Genomic DNA, 27,309 nt, shown 5'->3' on the forward strand with positions numbered 1-27,309 from the left:
GAATCTTAAGGACATAGCTCATGTCCAAGGCACCAAAGCCAGCTAAAAAGTCAATAATCGAAACCTAAAACTTGAATTGTACTACTTCTTACTGGCTATTACATCAACTTAGAAGCTTCATCTGTGTTCCACTATGGTGATTTTAGTGTCTCCGCATACCGCAGCACGCGACATAGCTTTGCAGACGATAAGTACAACCGTTTCAGAGAGAAGAGCGGCCAATGTGACGATCTGGCTATAAGTCGATTCGATAACAAATGACGAAAATGGACGGATTTCTCAGGTGTTTACTACATATGAACACTTTTCACATACTCCCATGCAACGCGGCTGCTAGTCTTCCTTTCATGCAGAATCTTAAGGTCCTAGCTCATGTCCAAGGCACCAAAGCCAGCTAAAAAGTCAATAATCGATACCTAAAACTTGAATTGTACTACTTCTTACTGGCTATTACATCAACTTTGAAGTTTCATCTGTGTTCTACTATGGTGCTTTTAGTGTCTCCGCATACCGCAACACGCGACATAGCTTTGCAGACGATAAGTACAACCGTTTCAGAGAGAAGAGCGACCATTGTGACGATCTGGCTTTAAGTCGATTCGATAACAAATGACGAAAATGGACGGATTTCTCAGGTTTTTACTACATATGAACACCTTTCACATTCTCCGTGCAACGCGGCTGCTAGTCCTCCTTTCATGCAGAATCTTAAGGTCCTAGCTCATGTCCAAGGCAACATAGCCAGCAAAAAGTCAATAATCGATACCTAAAACTTGAATTGTACTACCTCTTACTGGCTATTACATCAACTTAGAAGCTTAACCTGTGTTCTAGTATGGTGCTTTTAGTGTCTCCGCATACCGCAGCACACGACATAGCTTTGCAGACGATAAGTACAACCGTTTCAGAGAGAAGAGCGGCCAATGTGACGACCTGGCTTTAAGTCGATTCGATAACAAATGACGAAAACGGACGGATTTCTCAGGTTTTTACTACATATGACCACTATTCACATTCTCCCATGCAACTCGGCTGCTAGTCCTCCTATCATGCAGAATCTTAAGGTCCTAGCTCATGGCCAAGGCACCAAAGCCAGCTAAAACGTCAATTATCGATACCTAAAACTTGAATTGTACTACTCCTTACTGGTTATTACATCAACTTAGAAGCTTCATCTGTGTTCTACTATGGTGCTTTTAGTGTCTCCGCATACCGCAGCACGCGACATAGCTTTGCAGACGATAAGTACAACCGTTTCAGAGGGAAGAGCGGGCAATGTGACGATCTGGCTTTAAGTCGATTCGATAACAAATGACGAAAATGGACGGATTTCTCAGGTTTTTACTACATATGAACATTTTTCACACTCTCCCATGCTACTCGGCTGCTAGTCCTCCTTTCATGCAGAATATTAAGGTCCTAGCTCATGTCCAAAGCACCAAAGCCAGCTAAAAAGTCAATAATCGATAACTAAAACTTGAATTGTACTACATCTCACTGGCTATCACATCAACTTAGAAGCTTCATCTGTGTTCTACTATGGTGCTTTTAGTGTCTCCGCATACTGCAGCACGCTACATAGCTTTGCAGACGATACGTACAACCGTTTCAGAGAGAAGAGGGGCCAATGTCACGATCTGGCTTTAAGTCGATTCGATAACAAATGACGAAAACGGACGGATTTCTCAGGTTTTTACTACATATGAACACTTTTCACATTCTCCGTGCAACGCGGCTGCTAGTCCTCCTTTCATGCAGAATCTTAAGGTCCTAGCTCATGTCCAAGGCAACATAGCCAGCAGAAAGTCAATAATCGATACCTAAAACTTGAATTGTACTACCTCTTACTGGCTATTACATCAACTTAGAAGCTTAACCTGTGTTCTAGTATGGTGCTTTTAGTGTCTCCGCATACCGCAGCACACGACAAAGCTTTGCAGACGATAAGTACAACCGTTTCAGAGAGAAGAGCGGCCAATGTGACGATCTGGCTTTAAGTCGATTCGATGACAAATGACGAATACGGTCGGATTTCTCAGGTTTTTACTACATATGAACACTTTTCACATTCTCCCATGCAACTCGGCTGCTAGTCCTCCTTTCATGCAGAATCTTAAGGTCCTAGCTCATGGCCAAGGCACCAAAGCCAGCTAAAACGTCAATTACCGATACCTAAAACTTGAATTGTACTACTGCTTACTGGCTATTACATCAACTTAGAAGCTTCATCTGTGTTCTACTATGGTGATTTTAGTGTCTCCGCATACCGCAGCGCGCGACATAGCTTTGCAGACGATAAGTACAACCGTTTCAGAGAGAAGAGCGGGCAATGTGACGATCTGGCTTTAAGTCGATTCGATAACAAATGACGAAAATGGACGGATTTCTCAGGTTTTTACTACATATGAACACTTTTCACATACTCCCGTGCAACTGGGCTGCTAGTCCTCCTTTCATGCAGAATCGTAAGGTCCTAGCTCATGTCCAAGGCACCAAAGCCAGCAAAAAAGTCAATAATCGATACCTAAAACTTGAATTTTACTACTTCTCACTGGCTATCACATCAACTTAGAAGCTTCATCTCTGTTCTACTATGGTGCTTTTAGTGTCTCCGCATACTGCAGCACGCGACATAGCTTTGCAGACGATAAGTACAACCGTTTCAGAGAGAAGAGCGGCCAATGTGACGATCTGGCTTTAAGTCGATTCGATAACAAATGACGGAAACGGACGGATTTCTCAGGTTTTTACTACATATGAACACTTTACACACTCTCCCATGCTACTCGGCTGCTAGTCCTCCTTACATGCAGGAATCTTAAGGTCCTAGCTCATGTCCAAAGCACCAAAGCCAGCTAAAAAGTCAATAATCGATAACTAAAACTTGAATTTTACTACTTCTCACTGGCTATCACATCAACTTAGAAGCTTCATCTCTGTTCTACTATGGTGCTTTTAGTGTCTCCGCATACTGCAGCACGCGACATAGCTTTGCAGACGATAAGTACAACCGTTTCAGAGAGAAGAGCGACCAATGTGACGCACTGCTTTAAGTCGATTCGATAATAAATTAGGAAAACGGACGGATTTCTCAGGTTTTTACTACATATGAACACTTTTCACATTCTCCATGCAACGCGGCTGCTAGTCCTCCTTTCATGCAGAATCTTAAGGTCCTAGCCCATGTCCATGGCAACATATCCAGCAAAAAGTCAATAATCGATACCTAAAACTTGAATTGTACTACCTCTTACTGGCTATTACATCAACTTAGAAGCTTAACCTGTGTTCTAGTATGGTGCTTTTAGTGTCTCCGCATACCGCAGCACACGACATAGCTTTGCAGACGATAAGTACAACCGTTTCAGAGAGAAGAGCGGCCAATGTGACGATCTGGCTTTAAGTCGATTCGATAACAAATGACGAAAACGGACGGATTTCTCAGGTTTTTACTACATATGAACACTTTTCACATTCTCCCATGCAACTCGGCTGCTAGTCCTCCTTTCATGCAGAATCTTAAGGTCCTAGCTCAAGGCCAAGGCACCAAAGCCAGCTAAAACGTCAATTATCGATACCTAAAACTTGAATTGTACTACTTCTTACTGGCTATTACATCAACTTAGAAGCTTCATCTGTGATCTACTATGGTGCTTTTAGTGTCTCCGCATACCGCAGCACGCGACATAGCTTTGCAGACGATAAGTACAACCGTTTCAGAGAGAAGAGCGGCCAATGTGACGATCTGGCTTTAAGTCGATTCGATAACAAATGACGAAAACGGGCGGATTTCTCAGGTTTTTACTACATATGAACACTATTCACATTCTCCCATTCAACTCGGCTCCTAGTCCTCCTTTCATGCAGAATCTTAAGGTCCTAGCTCATGTCCAAGGCACCAAAGCCAGCTAAAAATTCAATATTCAATACATAAAACTTGAATAGTACTACTCCTTACAGGCTATTACATCAACTTAGAAGCTTCATCTGTGTTCTACTATGGTGATTTTAGTGTCTCCGCATACCGCAGCACGCGACATAGCTGTCAGACGATAAGTACAACCGTTTCAGAGAGAAGAGCGGCCAATGTGACGAACTGGCTTTATGTCGATTCGATAACAAATGACGGAAACGGACGGATTTCTCAGGTTTTTACTACATATGAACACTTTTCACACTCTCCCATGCTACTCGGCTGCTAGTCCTCCTTTCATGCAGAATCTTAAGGTCCTAGCTCATGTCCAAAGCACCAAAGCCAGCTAAAAAGTCAATAATCGATACCTAAAACTTGAAATGTACTACTTCTCACTGGCTATCACATCAACTTAGAAGCTTCATCTCTGTTCTACTATGGTGCTTTTAGTGTCTCCGCATACTGCAGCACGCGACATAGCTTTGCAGACGATAAGTACAACCGTTTCAGAGAGAAATGCGGCCAATGTGACGATCTGGCTTTAAGGCGATTCGATAACAAATGACGAAAACGGACGGATTTCTCAGGTTTTTACTACATATGACCACTATTCACATTCTCCCATGCATCTCGGCTGCTAGTCCTCCTTTCATGCAGAATCATAAGGTCCTAGCTCATGTCCAAGGCACAAAAGCCAGCTAAAAATTCAATAATCGATACCTAAAACTTGAATTGTACTACTCCTTACTGGCTATTACATCAACTTAGAAGCTTCATCGGTGTGTCCACTATGGTGCTTTTTGTGTCTCGGAATACCGCAGCACGCGACATAGCTTTGCAAACGATAAGTACAACCGTTTCAGAGAGAAGAGCGGCCAATGTGACGATCTGGCTTTAAGTCGATTCGGTAACAAATGACGAAAACGAACGAATTTCTCAGGTATTTACTACAGATGAACACTTTTCACATTCTCCCATGCAACTCGGCTGCTAGTCCTCCTTTCATGCAGAATCTTAAGGACCTATCTCATGTCCAAGGCACCAAAGCCAGCTAAAAAGTCAATAATCGATACCTAAACCTTGAATTGTACTACTTCTTACTGGCTATTACGTCAACTTAGAAGCTTCATCTGTGTTCCACTATGGTGATTTTAGTATCTCCGCATACCGCAGCATGCGACATAGCTTTGCAAACGATAAGTACAACCGTTTCAGAGAGAAGAGCGGCCAACGTGACGATCTGGCTTTAAGTCGATTCTATAACAAATGACGAAAATCGACGGATTTCTCAGGTTTTTACTACATATGAACACTTTTCACAAACTAGCGTGCAACGCGGCTGCTAGTCCTCCTTTCATGCAGAATCTTAAGGACCTATCTCATGTCCAAGGCACCAAAGCCAGCTAAAAAGTCAATAATCGATACCTAAACCCTGAATTGTACTACTTCTTACTGGCTATTACGTCAACTTAGAAGCTTCATCTGTGTTCCACTATGGTGATTTTAGTATCTCCGCATACCGTGCATGCGACATAGCTTTGCAAACGATAAGTACAACCGTTTCAGAGAGAAGAGCGGCCAATGTGACGATCTGGCTTTAAGTCGATTCTATAACAAATGACGAAAATGGACGGATTTCTCATGTTTTTACTACATATGAACATTTTTCACATTCTCCCGTGCAACTCGACTGCTAGTCGTCCTTTCATGCAGAATCTTAAGGTCTTACCTCATGTCCAAGGCACCAAAGCCAGCTAAAAAGTCAATAATCGATAACTAAAACTTGAATTGTACTACTTCTTACTGGCTATTACATCAACTAGGAAGCTTCATCTGTGTTCTACTATGGTGCTTTTAGTGTCTCTGTATACCACAGCACGCGACATAGCTTTGCAGACGATACGTACAACCGTTTCAGAGAGAAGATCGGCCAATGTGACGATCTGGCTTTAAGTCGATTCGATAACAAATTACGAAAATGGACGGGTTCCTCAGGTTTTTACTACGTGTGAACACTTTTCACATTCTCCCGTGCAACTCGGCTGCTAGTCCTCCTTTCATGCAGAATCTTAAGGTCCTAGCTCATTTCCAAGGCACCAAAGCCAGCTAAAAAGTCAATAATCGATACTTAAAACTTGAATTGTACTACTTCTTACTGGCTATTACATCAACGTAGATGCCTCATCTGTGATCCACTATGGTGCTTTTAGTGTCTCCGCATACCGCAGCATGCGACATAGCTTTGCAGACGATAAATGTAACCGATTCAGACAGAAGAGCGGCCAATGTGACGATCTGGCTTTAAGTCGATTCGATAACAAATGACGAAAACGGACGGATTTCTCAGGTTTTTACTACGTATGAACACTTTTCACATTCTCCCGCGCATCGCGGCTACTAGTCCTCTTTTCATGCAAAATCTTAAGTACCTAGCTCACGTCCAAGGCACCAAAGAAGGGTAAAAAGTCAATAATCGATACCTAAAACTTGAATTGTACTAGTTCTTACTGGCTATTACATCAACGTAGATGCTTCATCTGTGATCCACTACGGTGCTTTTAGCGTCTCCGCATTCCGCAGCATGCGACATAGCTTTGCAGACGATAAATGTAACCGTTCCAGACAGATGAGCGGCCAATGTGACGATCTGACTTTAAGTCGATTCGATAACAAATGACGAAAACGGACGTATTTCTCAGGTTTTTACTACATATGAACGCTTTTCACATTCTCCATCGCATCGCGGCTGCTAGTCCTCCTTTCATGCAAAATCTTAAGTTCCTAGCTCATGTCCAAAGCACCAAAGAAGGGTAGAAAGTCAATAATCGAAACCTAAAACTTGAATTGTAATACTTCTCTCTGGCTATTACATCAACTTAGAAGCTTCATCTGTGTTCTACTATTGTGCTTTTAGTGTCTCCACATACCGCAGCACGCGACATAGCTTTGCAGACGATAAATGTAACCGTTTCAGACAGAAGGGCGGCCAATGTGACGATCTGGCTTTAAGTCGATTCGATAACAAATGCCGAAAACGTACGGATTTCTCAGGTTTTTACTACATATGAACACTTTTCACATTCTGCCGTGCAATTCGGCTGCTAGTCCTCGTTTCATGCAGAATCTTAAGGTCCTAGCTCATGTCCAAGGCACCAAAGCCAGCTAAAAAGTCAATAATCGATACTTATAACTTGAATTGTACTACTTCTTACTGGCTATTACATCAACGTAGATGCTTCATCTGTGATCCACTATGGTGCTTTTAGTGTCTCCGCATACCGCAGCATGCGACATAGCTTTGCAGACGATAAATGTAACCGATTCAGACAGAAGAGCGGCCAATGTGACGATCTGGCTTTAAGTCGATTCCATAACAAATTAAGAAAACGGACGGATTTCTCAGGTTTTTACTACATATGAACACTTTTCACATTCTCCCATGCAACGCGGCTGCTAGTCCTCCTTTCATGCAAAATCTTAAGGTCCTAGCTCATGTCCAAGGCACCAAAGATAGCTAAAAAGTCAATAATCCATACCTAAAACTTGAATTGTACTACTTCTTACTGGCTATTACATCAACGTAGATGCTTCATCTGTGATCCACTATGGTGCTTTTAGTGTCTCCGCATACTGCAGCATGCGACATAGCTTTGCAGACGATAAATTTAACCGTTTCAGACAGAAGAGCGGCCTATGTGACGATCTGGCTTTAAGTCGATTCGATAATAAATTACGAAAACGGACGGATTTCTCAGGTTTCTACTACGTATAAACACTTTTCACATTCTCCCGTGACACGCGGCTGCTAGTCCTCCTTTCATGCAGAATCTTAAGGTCCTAGCTCATGTCCAAGGCACCAAAGCCAGCTAAAAAGTCAATAATCGATACCTAAAACTTGAATTGTACTACTTCTTACTGGCTATTACATCAACTTAGATGCTTCATCTGTGTTCTACTGTGGTGCTTTTAGTGTCTCCGCATACCGCAGCACGCGACATAGCTTTGTAGACGATAAATGTAACCGTTTCAGACAGAAGGGCGGCCAATGTGACATTCTGGCTTTAAGTCGATTCGATAACAAATGACGAAAAGTAACGGATTTCTCACGTTTTTACTACATATGAACACTTTTCACATTCTCCCGTGCAACTCGGCTGCTAGTCCTCCTTTCATGCAGAATCTTAAGGTTCTACCTCATGTCCAAGGCACCAAAGCCAGCTAAAAAGTTAATAATCGTTAACTAAAACTTGAATTGTACTACTTCTTACTGGCTATTACATCAATTAGGAAGCTTCATCTGTGTTCTACTATGGTGCTTTTAGTGTCTCCGTATACCGCAGCACGCGACATAGCTTTGCAGACGATAAGTACAACCGTTTCAGAGAGAAGATCGGCCAATGTGACGATCTGGCTTTAAGTCGATTCGATAACAAATGACGAAAATGGACGGGTTCCTCAGGTTTTTACTACGTGTGAACACTTTTCACATTCTCCCGTGCAACTCGGCTGCTAGTCCTCCTTTCATGCAGAATCTTAAGGTCCTAGCTCATGTCCAAGGCACCAAAGCCAGCTAAAAAGTCAATAATCGATACCTAAAACTTGAATTGTACTACTTCTTACTGGCTATTACATCAACGTAGATGCTTCATCTGTGATCCACTATAGTGCTTTTAGTGTCTCCGCATACTGCAGCATGCGACATAGCTTTGCAGACGATAAATGTAACCGTTTCAGACAGAAGAGCGGCCAATGTGACGATCTGGCTTTAAGTCCATTCGATAACAAATGACGAAAACGGACGGATTTCTCAGGTTTTTACTACGTATGAACACTTTTCACATTCTCCCGCGCATGGCGGCTACTAGTCCTCCTTTCATGCAAAATCTTAAGTACCTAGCTCACGTCCAAAGCACCAAAGAAGGGTAAAAAGTCAATAATCGATACCTAAAACTTGAATTGTACTACTTCTTACTGGCTATTACATCAACGTAGATGCTTCATCTGTGATCCACTACGGTGCTTTTAGCGTCTCCGCATACCGCAGCATGCGACATAGCTTTGCAGACGATAAATGTAACCGTTTCAGACAGAAGAGCGGCCAATGTGACGATCTGACTTTAAGTCGATTCGATAACAAATGACGAAAACGGACGTATTTCACAGGTTTTTACTACATATGAACGCTTTTCACAGTCTCCATCGCATCGCGGCTGCTAGTCCTCCTTTCATGCAAAATCTTAAGTTCCTAGCTCATGTCCAAAGCACCAAAGAAGGGTAAAAAGTCAATAATCGAAACCTAAAACTTGAATTGTAATACTTCTCTCTGGCTATTACATCAACTTAGAAGCTTCATCTGTGTTCTACTATTGTGCTTTTAGTGTCTCCACATACCGCAGCACGCGACATAGCTTTGCAGACGATAAATGTAACCGTTTGAGACAGAAGGGCGGCCAATGTGACGATCTGGCTTTAAGTCGATTCGATAACAAATGCCGAAAAGTAACGGATTTCTCAGGTTTTTACTACATATGAACACTTTTCACATTCTCCCTTTCAACTCGGCTGCTAGTCCTCCTTTCGTGCAAAATGTTAAGGTCCTAGCTCATGTCCAAGGCACCAAAGCCAGTTAAAAAGTCAATAATCGATAACTAAAACTTGAATTGTACTACTTATTACTGGCTATTACATCAATTTAGAAGCTTCATCTGTGTTCTACAATGGTGCTTTTAGTGTCTCCGCATACCGCAGCACGCGACATAGCTTTGCAGACGATCAGTACAACCGTTTCAGAGAGAAGAGCGGCCAATGTGACGATCTGGCTTTAAGTCGATTTGATAACAAATGACGAAAACGGACGGATTTCTCAGGTTTTTACTACATATGAACACTTTTCACATTCTGCCGTGCAATTCGGCTGCTAGTCCTCGTTTCATGCAGAATCTTAAGGTCCTAGCTCATGTCCAAGGCACCAAAGCCAGCTAAAAAGTCAATAATCGATACCTAAAAGTTGAATTGTACTACATCTTACTGGCTGTTACATCAACTTAGATGATTCATCTGTGATCCACTATGGTGCTTTTAGTGTCTCCGCATACCGCAGCATGCGACATAGCTTTGCCTAATATAAATGTAACCGTTTCAGACAGAAGAGCGGCCAATGTGACGACCTGCTTTAAGTCGATTCGATAACAAAGGACGAAAACTAACGGATTTTTCAGGTTTTTACTACATATGAACACTTTTCACATTCTCCCGTGCAACTCGGCTGCTACTCCTCCTTACATGCAGAGTCTTAAGGTCCTAGCACATGTCCAAGGCACCAAAGCCAGCTAAAAAATCATTAATCGATACCTAAAACTTGAATTGTACTACTTCTTACTGGCCATTACATCAACTTAGATGCTTCATCTGTGATCCACTATGGCGCTTTTCTTGTCTCCGCATACCGCAGCATGCGACATAGCTTTGAGGACGAAGAATGTAACCGTTTCAGACAGAATAGCGGCCAATGTGACGATATGGCTTTAAGTCGATTCGATAACAAATGACGAAAACGGACGGATTTCTCAGGTTTTTACTACATATGAACACTTTTCACATTCTCCCGTGCAAATCGGCTGCTAGTCTTCCTTTCATGCAAAATGTTAAGGTCCTAGCTCATATCCAATGCACCAAAGCCAGTTAAAAAGTCAATAATCGAGAACTAAAACTTGACTTGTACTACTTCTTACTGGCTATTACATCAACTTGGAAGCTTCATCTGTGTTCTGTTATGGTGCTTTTAGTGTCTCCGCATACCGCAGCACGCGACATAGCTTTGCAGACGATAAATGTAACCGTTTAAGACAGAACTGCGGCCAATGTGACGATCTGGCTTTAAGTCGATTCGATAACAAATGACGAAAACGGACGGATTTCTCAGGTTTTTACTACGTATGAACACTATTCACTTTCTAACGTGCAACTCGGCTGCTAGTCGTCCTTTCATGCAAAATGTTAAGGTCCTAGCTCATGTCCAAGGCACCAAAGCCAGTTAAAAAGTCAATAATCGAGAACTAAAACTTGAATTGTACTACTTCTTACTGGCTATTACTTCAACTTAGAAGCTTCATCTGTGTTCTACTATGGTGCTTGTTGTGTCTCCGCATACCGCAGCACGCGACAAAGCTTTGCAGACGATAAGTACAACCCTTTCAGACAGAAGAGCGGCCAATGTGACGATCTGGCTTTAAGTCGATTCGATAACAAATGACGAAAAGTAACGGATTTCTCAGGTTTTTACTACATATGAACACTTTTCACAGTCTCCAGTGCAACGCTACTGCTAGTCCTCCTTTCATACAAAATCTTAAGTTCCTATCTCCTGTTCAAAGCACCAAAGAAGGGTAAAAAGTTAATAATCGATACCTAAAACTAGAATTGTACTACACCTTACTGGCTTTTACATCAGCTTAGAAGCTTCATCTGTGTTCTACTATGGTGCTTTTAGTGTCTCCGCATACCGCTGCACGCGACATAGCTTTGCAGACGATAAGTACAACCGTTTCAGAGGGTAGAGCGGCCTATGTGACGATCTGGCTTTATGTCGATTCGATAACAAATGACGAAAACGGACGGATTTCTCAGGTTTTTACTACAGATGTACACTTTTCACATTCTCCCGTGCTACTCGGCTGCTAGTCCTCCTTTCATGCAAAATGTTACGGTCCTAGCTCATGTCCAAGGCACCAAAGGCAGTTAAAAAGTCAATAATCGATAACTAAAACTTGAATTGTACTACTTCTTACTGGCTATTACATCAACTTAGAAGCTTCATCTGTGTTCTACTATGGTTCTTTTAGTGTCTCCACATACCGCAGCACGTGACATAGCTTTGCAGACGATAAATGTAACCGTTTCAGAGAGAAGAGCGGCAATGTGACGATCTGGCTTTAAGTCGATTCGATAACAAATGACGAATACGGAGGGATTTCTCAGGTATCACTACATATGAACACTTTTCACATTATCCCGTGCATCGCGGCTGCTAGTCCTCCTTTCGTGCAATATCTTAAGTTCCTAGGTCATGTCCAAGGCACCAAAGATGGGTAAAAAGTCAATAACCGATAACAAAAACTTGAATTGTACTATTTCTTACTGGCTATTACATAAACTTAGAAGCTTCATCTGTGTTCTACTATGGTGCTTTTAGTGTCTCCGCATACCGCAGCACGCGACATAGCTTTGCAGAAGATAAGTACAACCCTTTCAGAGAGATGAGCGTACAATGTGACGATCTGGCTTTAAGTCGATTCGATAAGAAATGACGAAAACGGACGGATTTCTCAGGTTTTACTACATACGAACACTTTTCACATTCTCCCGTGCAACGCGGCTGCTTGTCCTCCTTTCATGCAAAATCTTAAGTTCCTAGCTCATGTCCAAGGCACCAAAGAAGGGTAAAAAGTCAATAATCGATACCTAAAACTTGAATTGTACTACTACTTACAAGCTATTACATCAACTTAGGAGCTTCATCTGTGTTCTACTATGGTGCTTTTAGTGTCTCCGCATACCGCAGCACGCGACATAGCTTTGCAGACGATAAGTACAACCGTTTCAGAGAGAAGAGCGGCCAATGTGACGATCGGGCTTTAAGTCGATTTGATAACAAATGACGAATACGGACGGATTTCTCAGGTATTACTACATATGAACACTTTTCACATTCTCCCGTGCATCGCGCCTGCTAGTCCTCCTTTCATGCAATATCATAAGTTCATAGGTCATGTTCAAGGTACCAAAGATGGGTAAAAAGTCAATAATCGATAGTAAAAACTTGAATTGTACTACTTCATACTAGCTATTACATCAACTTAGAAGCTTCATCTGTGTTCTAATATGGTGCTATTAGTGTCTCCACATACCGCAGCATGCGACATAGCTTTGCGGACGATAAGTACAACCGTTTCAGAGAGAAGAGCGGCCAATGTGACGATCTGGCTTTAAGTCGATTCGGTAACAAATGACGAAAACCTACGGATTTCTCAAGTTTTTACTACGTATGAACACTTTTCACATTCTCCCATGCAACTCGGCTGCTAGTCCTCATTTCATGCAGAATCATCAGGTCCTAGCTCATGCCCAAGGCACCAAAGCCAGCTAAAATTCAATAATCGATACCAAAACTTGAAATGTACTACTTCTTACTGTCTATTACATCAACTTAGATGCTTCATCTGTGTTCTACTATGGTGCTTTTAGTGTCTCCGCATACCGCAACAAGCGACATAGCTTTGCAGACGATAAGAACAACCGTTTCAGAGAGAAGAGCGGCCAATGTGACGATCTTTCTTTAAGTCTATTCGATAACAAATGACGAAAATGGACGGATTTCTCAGGTTTTTACTACATATGAACACTTTTCACATTCTCCCGCGCATCGCGGCTGCTAGTCCTCCTTTCATGCAAAATCTTAAGTTCCTAGCTCATCTCCAAGGCACCAAAGCCAGTTAAAAAGTCAATAATCGATAAATAAAACTTGAATTGTACTACTTCTTACTGGCTATTACATCAACTTAGAAGCTTCATCTGTGTTCTAATGTGGTGCTTTTAGTGTCTCCACATACCGCAGCACGTGACATAGCTTTGCAGACGATAAATGTAACCGTTTCAGAGAGAAAAGCGGCCAATGTGACGATCTGGCTTTAAGTCGATTCGATAACAAATGACGAAAACGGACAGATTTCTCAGGCTTTTACAACATATGAACACTTTTCACATTCTCCCGCGCATCGCGGCTGCTAGTCCTCCTTTCATGCAAAATCTTAAGTTCCTAGCTCATGTCCAAGGCACCAAAGCCAGTTAAAAAGTCAATAATCGATAACTAAAACTTGAATTGTACTACTTCTTACCGGCTATTACATCAACTTAGAAGCTTCATCTGTGTTCTACTGTGGTGCTTTTAGTGTCTCCGCATACCGCAGCACGCCACATAGCTTTGCAGACGATAAGTACAACCGTTTAAGAGAGAAGAGCGGCCAATGTGACGATCTGGCTTTAAGTCGATTCGATATCAAATGACAATTACGGACGGATTTCTCAGCTTTATACCACATATGAACACTTTTCACATTCTCCCGTGCAACGCGGCTGCTAGTCATCCTTTCATGCAAAATGTTATGGTCCTAGCTCATGTCCAAGGCACCAGAACCAGCTAAGAAGTCAATAATCGATAACTAAAACTTGAATTGTACTATTTCTTACTGGCTATTACATCAACTTAGAAGCTCATCTGTGTTCTACTGTGGTGCTTTTAGTGTCTCCACATACCGCAGCACGCGACACAGCCATGCAGACGATAAATGTAACCGTTTCAGAGAGAAGAGCGGCCAATGTGACGATCTGGGTTTAAGTCGATTCGATGACAAAAGACGAAAATGGACGGATTTCTCAGGTTTTTACTACGTATGGACACCTCATCACACTCTCCCGTGCAACTCGGCTGCTAGTCCTCCTTTCATGCAGAATCTTAAGGTCCTAGCTCATGTCCAAGGCACCAAAGCCAGCAAAAAAGTCAATAATCGATAATTAAAATTTGAATGGTACTACTTCTTACTGGCTATTACATCAACATAGATGCATCATCTGTGTTCTACTATGGTGCTTTTAGTGTCTCCACATACCGCAGCACGCGACATAGCTTTGCAGACGATAAGTACAACCGTTTCAGAGAGAAAAGCGGCCAATGTGACGATCTGGCTTTAAGTCGATTCGATAACAAATGACTAATACGGACAGATTTCTCAGGTTTTACTACATACGAACACTTTTCACATTCTCCCGTGCAACGCGGCTGCTAGGCCTCCTTTCATGCAAAATCTTAAGTTCCTAGCTCATGTCCAAGGCACCAAAGAAGGGTAAAAAGTCAATAATCGATACCTAAAACTTGAATTGTACTATTTCTTACTGGCTATTACATCAACTTAGAAGGTTCATCTGTGTTCTACAATGGTGCTTTTAGTGTCTCCACATACCGCAGTACGCGACATAGCTTTGCAGACGATAAGTACAACCGTTTCAGAGAGAAGAGCGGCCAATGTGACGATCTGGCTTTAAGTCGATTCGATAACAAATGACGAAAACGGACGGATTTCTCAGATTTTTACTACATATGAACACTTTTCAGATTATCCCACGCAACGCGGCTGCTAGTCCTCCTTTCATGCAAAATGTTAAGTTCCTAGCTCATGTCCAAGGCACCAATGCCAGTTAAAAAGTCAATAATCGATAACTAAAACATGAATTGTACTACTTCTTACTGGCTATTACATCAAGTTAGTAGCTTCATCTGTGTTCTACTGTGGTACTTTTTGTGTCTCCGCATACCGTAGCACGCGACATAGCTTTGCAGACGATAAGTACAACCGTTTCAGAGAGAAGAGCGGCCAATGTGACGATCTGGCTTTAAGTCGATTCGATAACAAATGACGAAAACGGACGGATTTCTCAGATTTTTACTACATATGAACACTTTTCAGATTATCCCACGCAACGCGGCTTAGTCCTCCTTTCATGCCAAATCTTAAGTTCCTAGCTCATTTCCAAGGCACCAAAGCCAGCTAAAAAGTCAATAATCGATACCTAAAACTTGAATTGTACTACTTCTTACTGGCTATTACATCAACTTAGAAGCTTAATATGTGTTCTACTATGGTGCTTTTAGTGTCTCCACATACCGAAGCCCGCGACATAGCTTTGGAGACGATAAGTACAACCATTTCAGAGGGAAGAGCGGCAATGTGACGATCTGGCTTAAAGTCGATTCGATAACAAATGACGAAAACGGACGGATTTCTCAGGTTTTTACTACGTATGAATACGTTTCACATTGTCCCGAACAACGCGGCTGCTGGTCCTCCTTTTATGCAAAATCTTAAGGTACTAGCTCATGTCCAAGTCACCAAAGCCGGCTATAAAGGCAATAATTGATAACAGAAACTTGATTGGTACTGCTTCTTACTGGCTATTACATCAACTTGGAAGCTTCGTCTGTGTTCTACTATGGTGCTTTTAGTGTCTCCGCATACCGCAGAACGCGACATAGCTTTGCAGACGATATACGTCACCGTTTAAGAGTGATTAGCGGCCAATGAGACGATCTGACATTAAGTCGATTGGATAACATATGACGAAAACGGACTGATTTCTCATGTTATAACTACATATGGACACTATTCACATTTTACCGTGCAACGCAGCTGCTAGTCCGCCTTTCACGCAAAATTTTAAGGTCCTAGCTCATGTCCAAGGCAACAAAGCCGGCTAAAAAGTCAATAATCGATAACTAAAACGTGAATTGTACTAGTTCTTACTGGCTATTACATCAACTTAGAAGTTCCTTCTGTGTCCTACTATGTTGCTTTTAGTGTCTCCGCATACCGCAGCACGCGACATAGCTTTGCAGACGATAAATGTAACCGTTTCAGAGAGAAGCGCGACCAAAGTGATGATTTGTCTTAAAGTCGATTTGATTACAAATGACGAAAACTAGCGAATTTCTCGAGTTTTATTTACATATGAACACTTTTCACATTTTCTCGTGCAACGCAGCTGCTAGTTCTCCTTTCATGCAAAATCTTAAAGTTCTAGCTCATGTCCCAGGTACCAAAGCCGGCTAAAAAGTCAATAATCGATCACTAAAACTTGAATTGTACTGTTTCTTACTGGTTATTACATCAATTTAGAAGTTTCTTGTGTGTCCTACTATGGCGTTTTTAGTGTCTCCGCATACCGCAGCACGCGACATAGCTTTGCAGACGATAAATGTAACCGTTTCAGAGAGAATAGCGGCCAATGTAACCTCCTTGCTTTAATTCGATTCGATAACACATGACGAAAACGGACGGATTTCTCAGGTTTTTACTACATATGAATACGTTTCACATTCTGCCGAGCAACGCGGCTTCTAGTTCTCCATTTATGCAAAATTTTAAGGTCCTAGCTCATGTCCAAGGCACCAAAGCCGGCTCAAAAGGCAATAATCGATAGTTGAAACGTGAATTGTACTACTTGTTACTGGGTATTACATACACTTAGAAGCTTCTTCTGTGTTCTACTATGGTGCTTTTAGTGTCTCCGCATACCGCAGCACGCGCCATAGCTTTGCAGACGATAAATGTAACCGTTTCAGAGAGAAGAGCTGCCAATGTAACAACCTTGCTTTAAGTCGAATCGATAACAAATAAAGAAAACGGACGGATTTCTCAGGTTTTTGCTATATATGAACAGTTTTCACATTCTCCCGTGCAACGCGGCTGCTAGTCTTCCTTTCAAGCAAAATCTAAAGGTCCTAGCTCATGTCCAAGGCACCAAAGTAGGGTAAAAGTTCAATAATCGATAACAAAACTTGAATTGTACTGTTTCTTACTGGCTATTACATCAACTTAGAAGCTTCTTCTATGTTCTACTATGGTGCTTTTAGTGTCTCCGCAAACCGCAGCACGCGACATAGCTTTGCAGACGTTATATGTCACCGTTTAAGAGTGATGAGCGGCCAATGAGACGATCTGACATTACGTCGATTGGATAACAAATGACGAAAACGGACTGATTTCTCATGTTTTTGCTACATATGAACACTTTTCACATTCTCCCGTGCAACGCGGCTGCTAGTCTTCCTTTCAAGCAAAATCTGAAGGTCCTAGCTCATGTCCAAGGCACTAAAGTAGGGTAAAAGTTCAATAATCGATAACAAAACTTGAAATGTACTGTTCCTTAATGGCTATTATATCAACTTAGATGCTTCTTCTGTGTTCCACTATGGTTCTTTTAGTGTCTCCGCATATGGCAGAACGCGACATAGCTTTGCAGAAGATAAATGTAACCGTTTTAGAGAGAAGATCGGCCAATGTAACAACCTTGCTTTAAGTCGAATCGATAACAAATAAAGAAAACGGACGGATTTCTCAGGTTTTTGCTATATATGAAGACTTTTCACATTCTCCCGTGCAACGCGGCTGCTAGTCCTCCTTTAATGAGAATCTTGAGGTCCTAGATCATGTATAAGGCAGGAAAGCCGGCTAAAATGTGAATAATCAATACCTAAAACTTGAATTGTACTTTATCTTACTGGCTATTACATCAACTTAGAAGTTTCTTCTGTGTCCTACAATGGTGCTTTTAGTGTCTTAGCATACCGCACCCAGCGACATAGCTTTGCAGACGATAAATGTAACCGTTTCAGAGGGTAGAGCGGCCAATGTGACGATCTGGCTTTAAGTCGATTCGATAACAAATGACGAAAACAAAGGGATTTCTCAGGTTTTTACTATATATGAACATTTTTCACATTCTCCCGTGAAATGCGGCTCTTACACTTCCCTGCATGCAAAATCGTAAAGTCCTAGCTCATTTCCAAGGCACCAAAGAAATGTAAATGGTCAATAATCGATAACTAAAACTTTAATTTTACTGTTTCTTACTGGCTCTTACATCAACTTAGAAGCTTCTTCTGTATTCTACTATGGCGCTTTTAGTGTTTTCGCATACCACAGCACGCGACATAGCTTTGCAGACGGTAAATATAACCGTTTCAGAGAGAAGAGCGGCCAATGTACAAATTAACAAATTACGAAAACGGACGGATTTCTCAGGTTTTTACTACATATGAACACTTTTCACATTCTCCCGTGCAACGCGGCTAATAGTCCTCCTTTCATGCAAAATCTTAATGTCCCAGCTGCTGTACAAGGCACCAAAGCCGGGTGAAAATTGAATAATCGATAACGAATACTTGAATTGCACTTCTTCTTACTGGCTATAACATCAACTTAGAAGCTTCGTCTGTGTTCTAGTATAGTGCTTTTAGTGTCTCCGCATTACGTAGCTCGCGACATATCTTTGGAGACTATAAATGTAACGGTTTCAGAGGGAAGAGCGGCCAATGTAACGATCTAGCTTTAAGTCGATTCGATAACAATTGACGAAAACATACGGATTTCTCAGGTTTTCACTACATATGAACCCTTTTCACATTTTCCCGTGGAACGCAGCTGCTAGTCCTCCTTTCATGCAAAATCTTATGGTTCCACCTCATATCCAAGGAACTAAAGCCGGCTAAAAATCATTAATCGATAACCAATACTTGAATTGCACTGCTTCTTACTGGCTATTACTTCAACTTAGAAGCTTCTTCTGTGTTCTTTTATGTTTGCTTTTAGCGTCACTGCATACCGCAATACGTGACATAGCTTTGCAGCCGATAAATGTAACCGTTACAGAGAGAAGAGCGGCCAATATGACGATGTGGCTTTAAGTCGATTCGATAACAAATGACGAAAATGGACGGATTTCTCAGGTTTTTAAAACATATGAACACTTTTTACATTTACCCGTGCAACGCGGCTAATACTCCTCCTTTCATGTAAAATCTTAAGGTCCCAGCTCATGTACAAGGCTCCAAAGCCGGCTAAAAAGTGAATAATCGATATCGAAAACTTTGAATTGTACTACTTCGTGCGGGCTATTACATTAACTTAGAAGCTTCTCCTGTGTTGTACTATGGTGCTTTAAGTGTCTATGCATACTGCACCCAACGACATGCTTTGCAGACGATAAATAAACCGTTTCAGTGAGAGGAGCGAACAAAGTGACGATCTGGCTCTAAGTCGCTTCGATAACAAATGACGAACACGGACGGATTTCTCAGGTGTTTACTACACATGAACACTTTTAACATTGTCCCGTGCAATGCGGCTGCTAGTCCTCCTTTCATGCAAAATCTTAACGTCAAAGCTCATGCCCAAGGCACAAAAAAATTCAAAATAGTCAATAATCGATAACTAAAACGTGAATTGTACTAATTCTTACTGGCTATTACATAAAGTTAGAAGCTATTTCAGTGTTCTACTATGGTGCTTTTAGTGTCTCCGCATACCGCAGCACGCGACATAGCTTTGCAGACGATAAATGTAACCGTTTCAGAGAGACGAGCGGACAATGTTACGTCCTGGCTTTAAGTCGATTAGATAACAAATGACGAAAACAGACAGATTTCTCAGGTTTTTACTACATATAACACATTAATACATTTTCCCGTGCAACGCGGCTGCTAGTCATCGTTTCATGCAATCCCTTAAGGTCTTAGCTCATGTTCAGGGCACCAAAGCCGGCTAAAAAGTCAATAATCGATACCTAAAACTTGAATTGTACTACTTCTTACTGGCTATTACAACAACTCAGAAGCTTCTTCTGTGTTCAACTATGGTGCTAGTAGTGTCTCCGCATACCGCAGCACGCGACATAGCTTTGCAGACGATAAAAGTAACCGTTTCAGAGAGAAGAACGGCCAATGTGCCGATCTGGCTTTAAGTCGATTTTATAACATATGACGAAAACGGAGGGATTTCATAGGTTTTACTATATATGAACATTTTTCACATTCTCCCGTGCAAAGCGGCTGCTACAATTCCCTTCATGCAAAATCGTAAAGTCCTAGCTCATTTCCAAGGCACCAAAGAAAAGTAAAAGTCAACAATCGATAACTAAAATTTGAATTTTAGTGTTTCTTACTGGCTGTTACATCAAATTAGAAGATTCATCTGTGTTCTACTATGGTGCTTTTAGTGTCTCCGCATACCGCAGCACGCGCCATAGCTTTGCAGACGACAAATGTAACCGTTTCAGAGAGAAGAGCGGCGAATGTACGTCCTGGCTTTAAGTCGATTCGATAACAAATGACGAAAAGGCCGAAATTCTCAGGTTTGTACGACATATGAACACTTTTCACATTTTCCCGTGCAACGCGGCTGCTAGTCCTCCTTTCATGCAAAATCGTAAGGTCCTAGCTCATGCCCAAAGCATCTAAATTGGCTAAAAAGTCAATAATCGATAACTAAAACGTGAATTTTACTACTTTTTACTCGGTATTACATCAACTTAGAAGCTACTTCTGTGTTCTACTATGGTGATTTTAGTGACTCCGCATACCGCAACACGCGACATAGCTTTGCAGACGATAAATGTAACCGTTTCAGATAGAAGAGCGGCCAAGGTGGCGATCTGGCTTAAAGTCCATTTGATAACAAATGACGAAAACGGGCGAATATCTTAGGTTTTTACTACATATGAACACAATTCACATTCTCCCGTGCAACTCGGCTGCTAGTCCTCCTTTCATGTAGAATCTTAAGGTCCTAGCTCATGTCCAAGGTACCAAAGCCAGCTAAAAAGTCAATAATCGATACCTGATACATGAATTGTATTACTTCTTACTGGCTATTACATCAACTTAGAAGCCTCATCTGTGTTCTACTATGGTGATTTTAGTGTCTCCGCATACCGCAGCACGCGACATATCTTTGCAGACGATAAGTACAACCGTTTCAGAGAGAAGAGCGGCCAATGTGAAGATCATGCTTTAAGTCGATTCGACAACAATTGAGGAAAACACACGGTTTTCTCAGGTTTTCACTACATATGAACACTTTTCACATTCACCCCAGTAACGCGGCTGCTAGTCCTCCTTTCACGCAAAATCTTAAGGTCCTAGCTCATGCCCAAGGCACCAAAGCCGGCTACAAAGTCAATAATCGATAGCTAAAACGTGAATTGTACTACTTCTTACTGGGTATTACATAAACTTAGAAGTATTTTCAGTGTTCTACTATGGTGCTTTTAGTGTCTCCGCATACCGCAGCACGCGACATAGCTTTGCAGACGGTAAAATTAACCGTTTCAGAGGGAAAAGCGGCCAATGTGACGATCAGGCTTTAAGTCGATTTGACAACAATGACGAAAACGGACGGACTTCTCAGGATTTTACTACATATGAAAACTTTTCACATTTTCCCGTGCAACGCGGCTGCTAGTCGTCCTTACATGCAAAATCTTAAGGTCCTAGCTCATGCCCAAGGCACCAAAGCCGGCTAAAAAGTCAATAATCGAAAACTAAAGCTTGAATTGTACTACTTCTTACTACCTATTACATCAACTTAGAAGCTTCAACTGTGTTCTCCTATGGTGCTTTTAGTGTCTCCGCATACCGCACCCAACGACATGGCTTTGCAGACGGTAAATGTAACCGTTTCAGACGGAAGAGCGCCCAATTTGACGATCTGGCTTTAAGTCGATTCGATAACAAATGACGAACACGGACGGATTTCTGAGGTTTTTACTACATATGAACACTTTTCACATTGTCCCGTGCAATGCGGCTGCTAGTCGTCCTTACATGCAAAATCTTAAGGTCCTAGCTCATGCCCAAGGCACCAAAGCCGGCTAAAAAGTCAATAATCGAAAACTAAAGCTTGAATTGTACTACTTCTTACTACATATTACATCAACTTAGAAGCTTCTACTGTGTTCTACTATGGTGCTTTTAGTGTCTCCGCATACCGCACCCAGAGACATAGGTTTGCAGTGGGTAAATGTAACCGTTTCAGAGGGAAGAGCGGCCACTGTGACGATCTGCCTTTAAGTCGATTCGATTACAATTGACGAACACGGACGGATTTCTCAGGTTTTTACTACATATGAACACTTTTTACATTGTCCCGTACAACGCGGCTAAAAGTCCTCCTTCCATGCAAAAGCTTAAGGTCCTAGCTCATGTACAAGGCACCAAAGCAGGCTAAAAAGTGAATAATCGATAACGAAAACTTGAATTGTACTACTTCTTACTGGCTATTACATTAACTTAGAAGCTTCTTCTGTGTTGTACTATGGTGCTTTAAGTGTCTATGCATACTGCACCCAGCGACATAGCATTGCAGACGATAAATAAAACCGTTTCAGAGGGAAGAGCGGCGAATGTGACAAACTGGCTTTAAGTCGATTCGATAAGAATTGTCGAACACGGTCGGATTTCTCAGGGTTTCACTACATATGAACACTTTTCACATTCACCCGTGTAACGCGGCTGCTAGTCCTCCTTTCACACAAAATCTTAAGGTCCTAGCTCATGCCCAAGGCACCAAAGCCGGCTAAAAAGTCAATAATCGATAGCTAAAACGTGAATTGTACTACTTCTTACTGGCTATTACAAAAACTTAGAAGTTTTTTCAGTGTTCTACTATGGTGCTTTTAGTGTCTCCGCATACCGCAGAACGCGACATAGCTTTGCAGACGGTAAATATAACCGTTTCAGAGAGAAGAGCCCCCAATGTGACTATCTGGCTTTAAGTCGATTCGATAACAAATGACGAAAACGGAGGGATTTCTCATGTTTTTAGTATATATGAACATTTTTCACATTCTCCCGTGCGAAGCATCTCTTACACTTCCCTACATGCAAAATCGTAAAGCCCTAGCTCATTTCCAAAGCACCAAAGAAATGTAAATGGTCAATAATCGATAACTAAAACTTGAATTTTACTGTTTCTTACTGGCTCTTACATCAAGTTAGAAGCTTTTTCTGTGTTCTACTATGGTGCTTTTAGTGTCTCCGCATACCGCAGCACGCGACATAGCTTTGTACACGATAAATGTAGCGGTTTCAGAGAGAATAGCGTGCAATATGACGATCTGAAATTGATTCGATAGCAAATGATGAAAACGCTCGGATATCTCAGGTTTTCTCTACATATGAACACTTTTCACATTCCGCCGTGCAACGCGGCTGCTAGACCTCACTTCATGAAAAATCTTAAGGTCCGAGCTCATGTCGAAGGCACCAAAGCCGTATAAAAAGTCAATAATCGATAACAAAAACTTGAATAGTCCTGCTACGTACTGGCTGTCACATCAACTTTGAAGCTTCTTCTGTGTTCTATGATGGTGCTTTGAGGGTCCCCGCGTACCGCAGCACGCTACATAGCTTTGCACACGATAAATGTAACCGTTTCAGAGAGAAGACCAGTTATAAGACGAACTGGCAAAAGTCGATTCGATAGCAAATGACGAAAACGGGTGTATTTCCCACGTTTTCACTACATATGAACACTTTTCACATTCCCCAGTGCATTACGGCTGCTAGACCTCCCTTCATGCAAAATCTTAAGGTCCTAGCTCATGTCCAAGGCACCAAAGCCGTCTAAGAAGTCAATATCGATAACTAAAACTTGATTTGTACTGCTTCTTACAGGCTATCACTTCAACTTAGAAGCTTCTTCTGTGATCCATTATGGTGCTTTTAGTGTCTCCGCATAACGCAGCACGCGACATGGCTTTGCACACGAATAATGTGACCGTTTCAGAGAGAGGAGCGCGAAATATGACGATCTGGCATTAGGTCGATTCGATGGCAAATGACGAAAACGGGCGGATTCCTCAAGTTTTCACTACATATGAACACTTTTCACATTCCCCAGTGCATGACGGCTGCTAGACCTCCCTTCATGCAAAATCTTATGGTCCTACCTCGCGTCAGAGGCAACAAAGCCGTCTAAAAAGTCAATACTCAAAAATTAAAACTTGAATTGTACTGCGTCGTATTGGCTATCACATCAACTTAGAAGCTTCTTCTTTGATCTATTATGGTGCTTTTAGTGAGTCCGCATACCGCACCACGTGACATAGCTTCGCACACTATAAATGTAACCGTTTCAGAGAGAAGTACGTCCAATATGACGATCTGGCATTAAGTCGATTCGATAGCAAATGAAGAAAACGGGCGGGTTTATCAGGTTTTCACTACATATGAACACTTTTCACATTACCCCGTGCAACGCGGCTGCTGGATCTCCCTTCATGCAAAATCTTAAGGTCCTAGCTCATGTCCAAGGCACCAAAGCCGTATAAACAGTCAATAATCGATAACTAAAATTTGAATTGTACTGCATCTAACTGGCTATCACATCAACTTAGAAGCTTCTTCTGTGTTCTATTATGGAGCTTTTAGTGTCTCCGCATACCGCAACACGCTACTTAGCTTTGCACACGATAAATGTAACCGTTTCAGAGAAAAGAGCGGCCAATATGACGATCTGGCAAAAGTCGATTCCATAGCAAATGACGAAAACGGGCGGATTTCTAGGGTTTCACAACATATGAACCCTTTTCACATTCCCCCGTGCAATGCGGCTGCTAGACCTCCCTTCATGCAAAATCTTAAGGTCCTATCTCATGTCCAAGGCACAAAAGCCGTCTAAGAAGTCAATAATCGATAACTAAAACCTGAATTGCACTGATTCTTACTGGCTATCACATCAACTTAGAAGCTTCTTCTGTGTTCTATAATGGTGCTTTTAAGGTCCAGGCATTCCGCAGCAGGCGACAGAGCTTTGCACACGATAAATGTAACCGTTTCAGAGAGAATTCCGGCCAATATGACGATCTGGCATTAAGTCGATTCGATAGCAAATGACGAAAACGGGCGGATTTCTCAGAATTTCACTACATATGAACACATTTCACATTCACCCGTGGAACGCCAATGCTAGACCTCCATTCATGCAAAATCGTAATGTCCTAGCTCATGTCCAAGGCACCAAAACCGTCTAAAAATTCAATAACCGATATCTAAAACTTAATTTGTACTGCTTCATACTAGCTATCACATCAACTTAGATGCTTCTTCTGTGTTCTATTATGGTGCTTTTAGTGTCTCCGCATACCGCAACACGCTACTTAGCTTTGCACACGATAAATGTAACCGTTTCAGAGAAAAGAGCGGCCAATTTGACGATCTGGCAAAAGTCGATTCCATAGCAAATGACGAAAACGGGCGGATTTCTCAGGTATTCACTACATATGAACACATTTCACAATCCCCCGTGCAACGCGGCTGCTATAACTCCTTCATCCTAAATCTTATGGTCCCAGCTCATGTCCAAGGCACCAAAGCCATCTAAAAAGTCAATAATCGATAACTAAAACTTGAATTGTACTGCTTCTTACTGGCTATCACGTCAACTTAGAAGCTTCTTCTGTGTTCTATTATGGTGCTCTTAGTGTCTCCGCATACCGCAGCACGCGACATAGCTTTGCACACAATAAATGTAACCGTTTCAGAGTGAAGAGCTGCCAATATGACGATCTGGCATTAAGTCGATTCGATAGCAAATGACGAAAAAGGGCGGATTTCTCACGTTTACACTACATATGAACACTTTTCACATTCCCCCGTCCAACGCGGTTGCTAAACCTACCGTCATGCAAGGTCGTAAGGTCCTAGCTCATGACCAAGTCACCAAAATCGTCTGAAAAGTCAATAATCGATAACTAAAACTTCAATTGTACTGCTTAGGACTGACTATCTCATCAACTTAGAAGCTTCTTCTGTGTTCTATTATGTTGCTTTTAGTGTCTCCGCATACCACAGCAGCGACATTGCTTTGCACACGATAAATGTAACCGTTTCAGAGAGAATACCGGCCAATATGACGATCTGTCACTAATTTGATTCGATAGCAAATGACGAAAACTGGCGGATTTCTCAGGTTTTCACAACGTATGAACACTTTTCACATTCCCCAGTGTAACGCGTCTACTAGACCTACCTTTATGCAAAATCTTAAGGTCCTAGCTCATGTCCAAGGCACCAAAGCCGTTTAAAAAGTCAATAATCGATAACTGAAACTTGAAATGTACTGCTTCGGACTGGCTATCACACCAATTTAGAAGCTTCTTTTGAGTTCTGTTATGGTGCTTTTAGTGTCTCCGCATACCGCAGCACGCGACATAGCGTTGCACACGATAAATGTAACCGTTTCAGAGAGAAGAGCGGGCAATATGACGATCTGGCATTTAGTCGATTCGATAGCAAATGACGAAAACGGGGGGATTTCTCAGGGTTTCACTACATATGAACACTTTTCACATTCCCCCGTGCAACGCGGATGCTAGACCTCCCTTCATGCAAGGTCACAAGGTCCTAGCCCATATCCAAGGCACAAAAACGTTAAAAATTCAATAATCGATAAATAAAACTTGAATTGTACTGCTTCGTACAGGCTATCACATCAATTTAGAAGCTTCATCTGTGTTCTATTATGTTGCTTTTAGTGTCTACGCATACCGCAGCACGCAACATAGCTTTGCACACGATAAATGTAACCGTTACAGAGAGAAGAGCGGCCAAATTGACGATCTGGCAAAAGTCGATTCGATAGCTAATGTCGAAAACGGGCAGATTTCTCACGTTTTCACTGCATATAACCAGTTTTCACATTCCCCCGTGCAACGCGGCTGCTAGATCTCCCTTCATGCAGAATCTTAAGGTCCTAGCTCATGTCCAAAGCACCAAAGAGGTCTAAAAAGTCAATAATCGATAACTAAAACTTGAATTGTACTGCTTCGTGCTGGCTATCACATCAACTTAGAAGCTTCTTCTGTGTTCTATTATGATGCCTTTAGTGTCTCCGCAAACCGCAGCATGCGACATAGCTTTGCACACGATAAATGTAACCGTTTAAGTGAGAAGAGCGGCCAATATGACAATCTGGCATTAAGTCGATTCGATAGCAAATGACGAAAAC

This window comes from Schistocerca gregaria, unplaced genomic scaffold, assembly GCF_023897955.1.
Source record: "Schistocerca gregaria isolate iqSchGreg1 unplaced genomic scaffold, iqSchGreg1.2 ptg000397l, whole genome shotgun sequence".
In the NCBI taxonomy this organism is placed as follows: domain Eukaryota; kingdom Metazoa; phylum Arthropoda; class Insecta; order Orthoptera; family Acrididae; genus Schistocerca; species Schistocerca gregaria.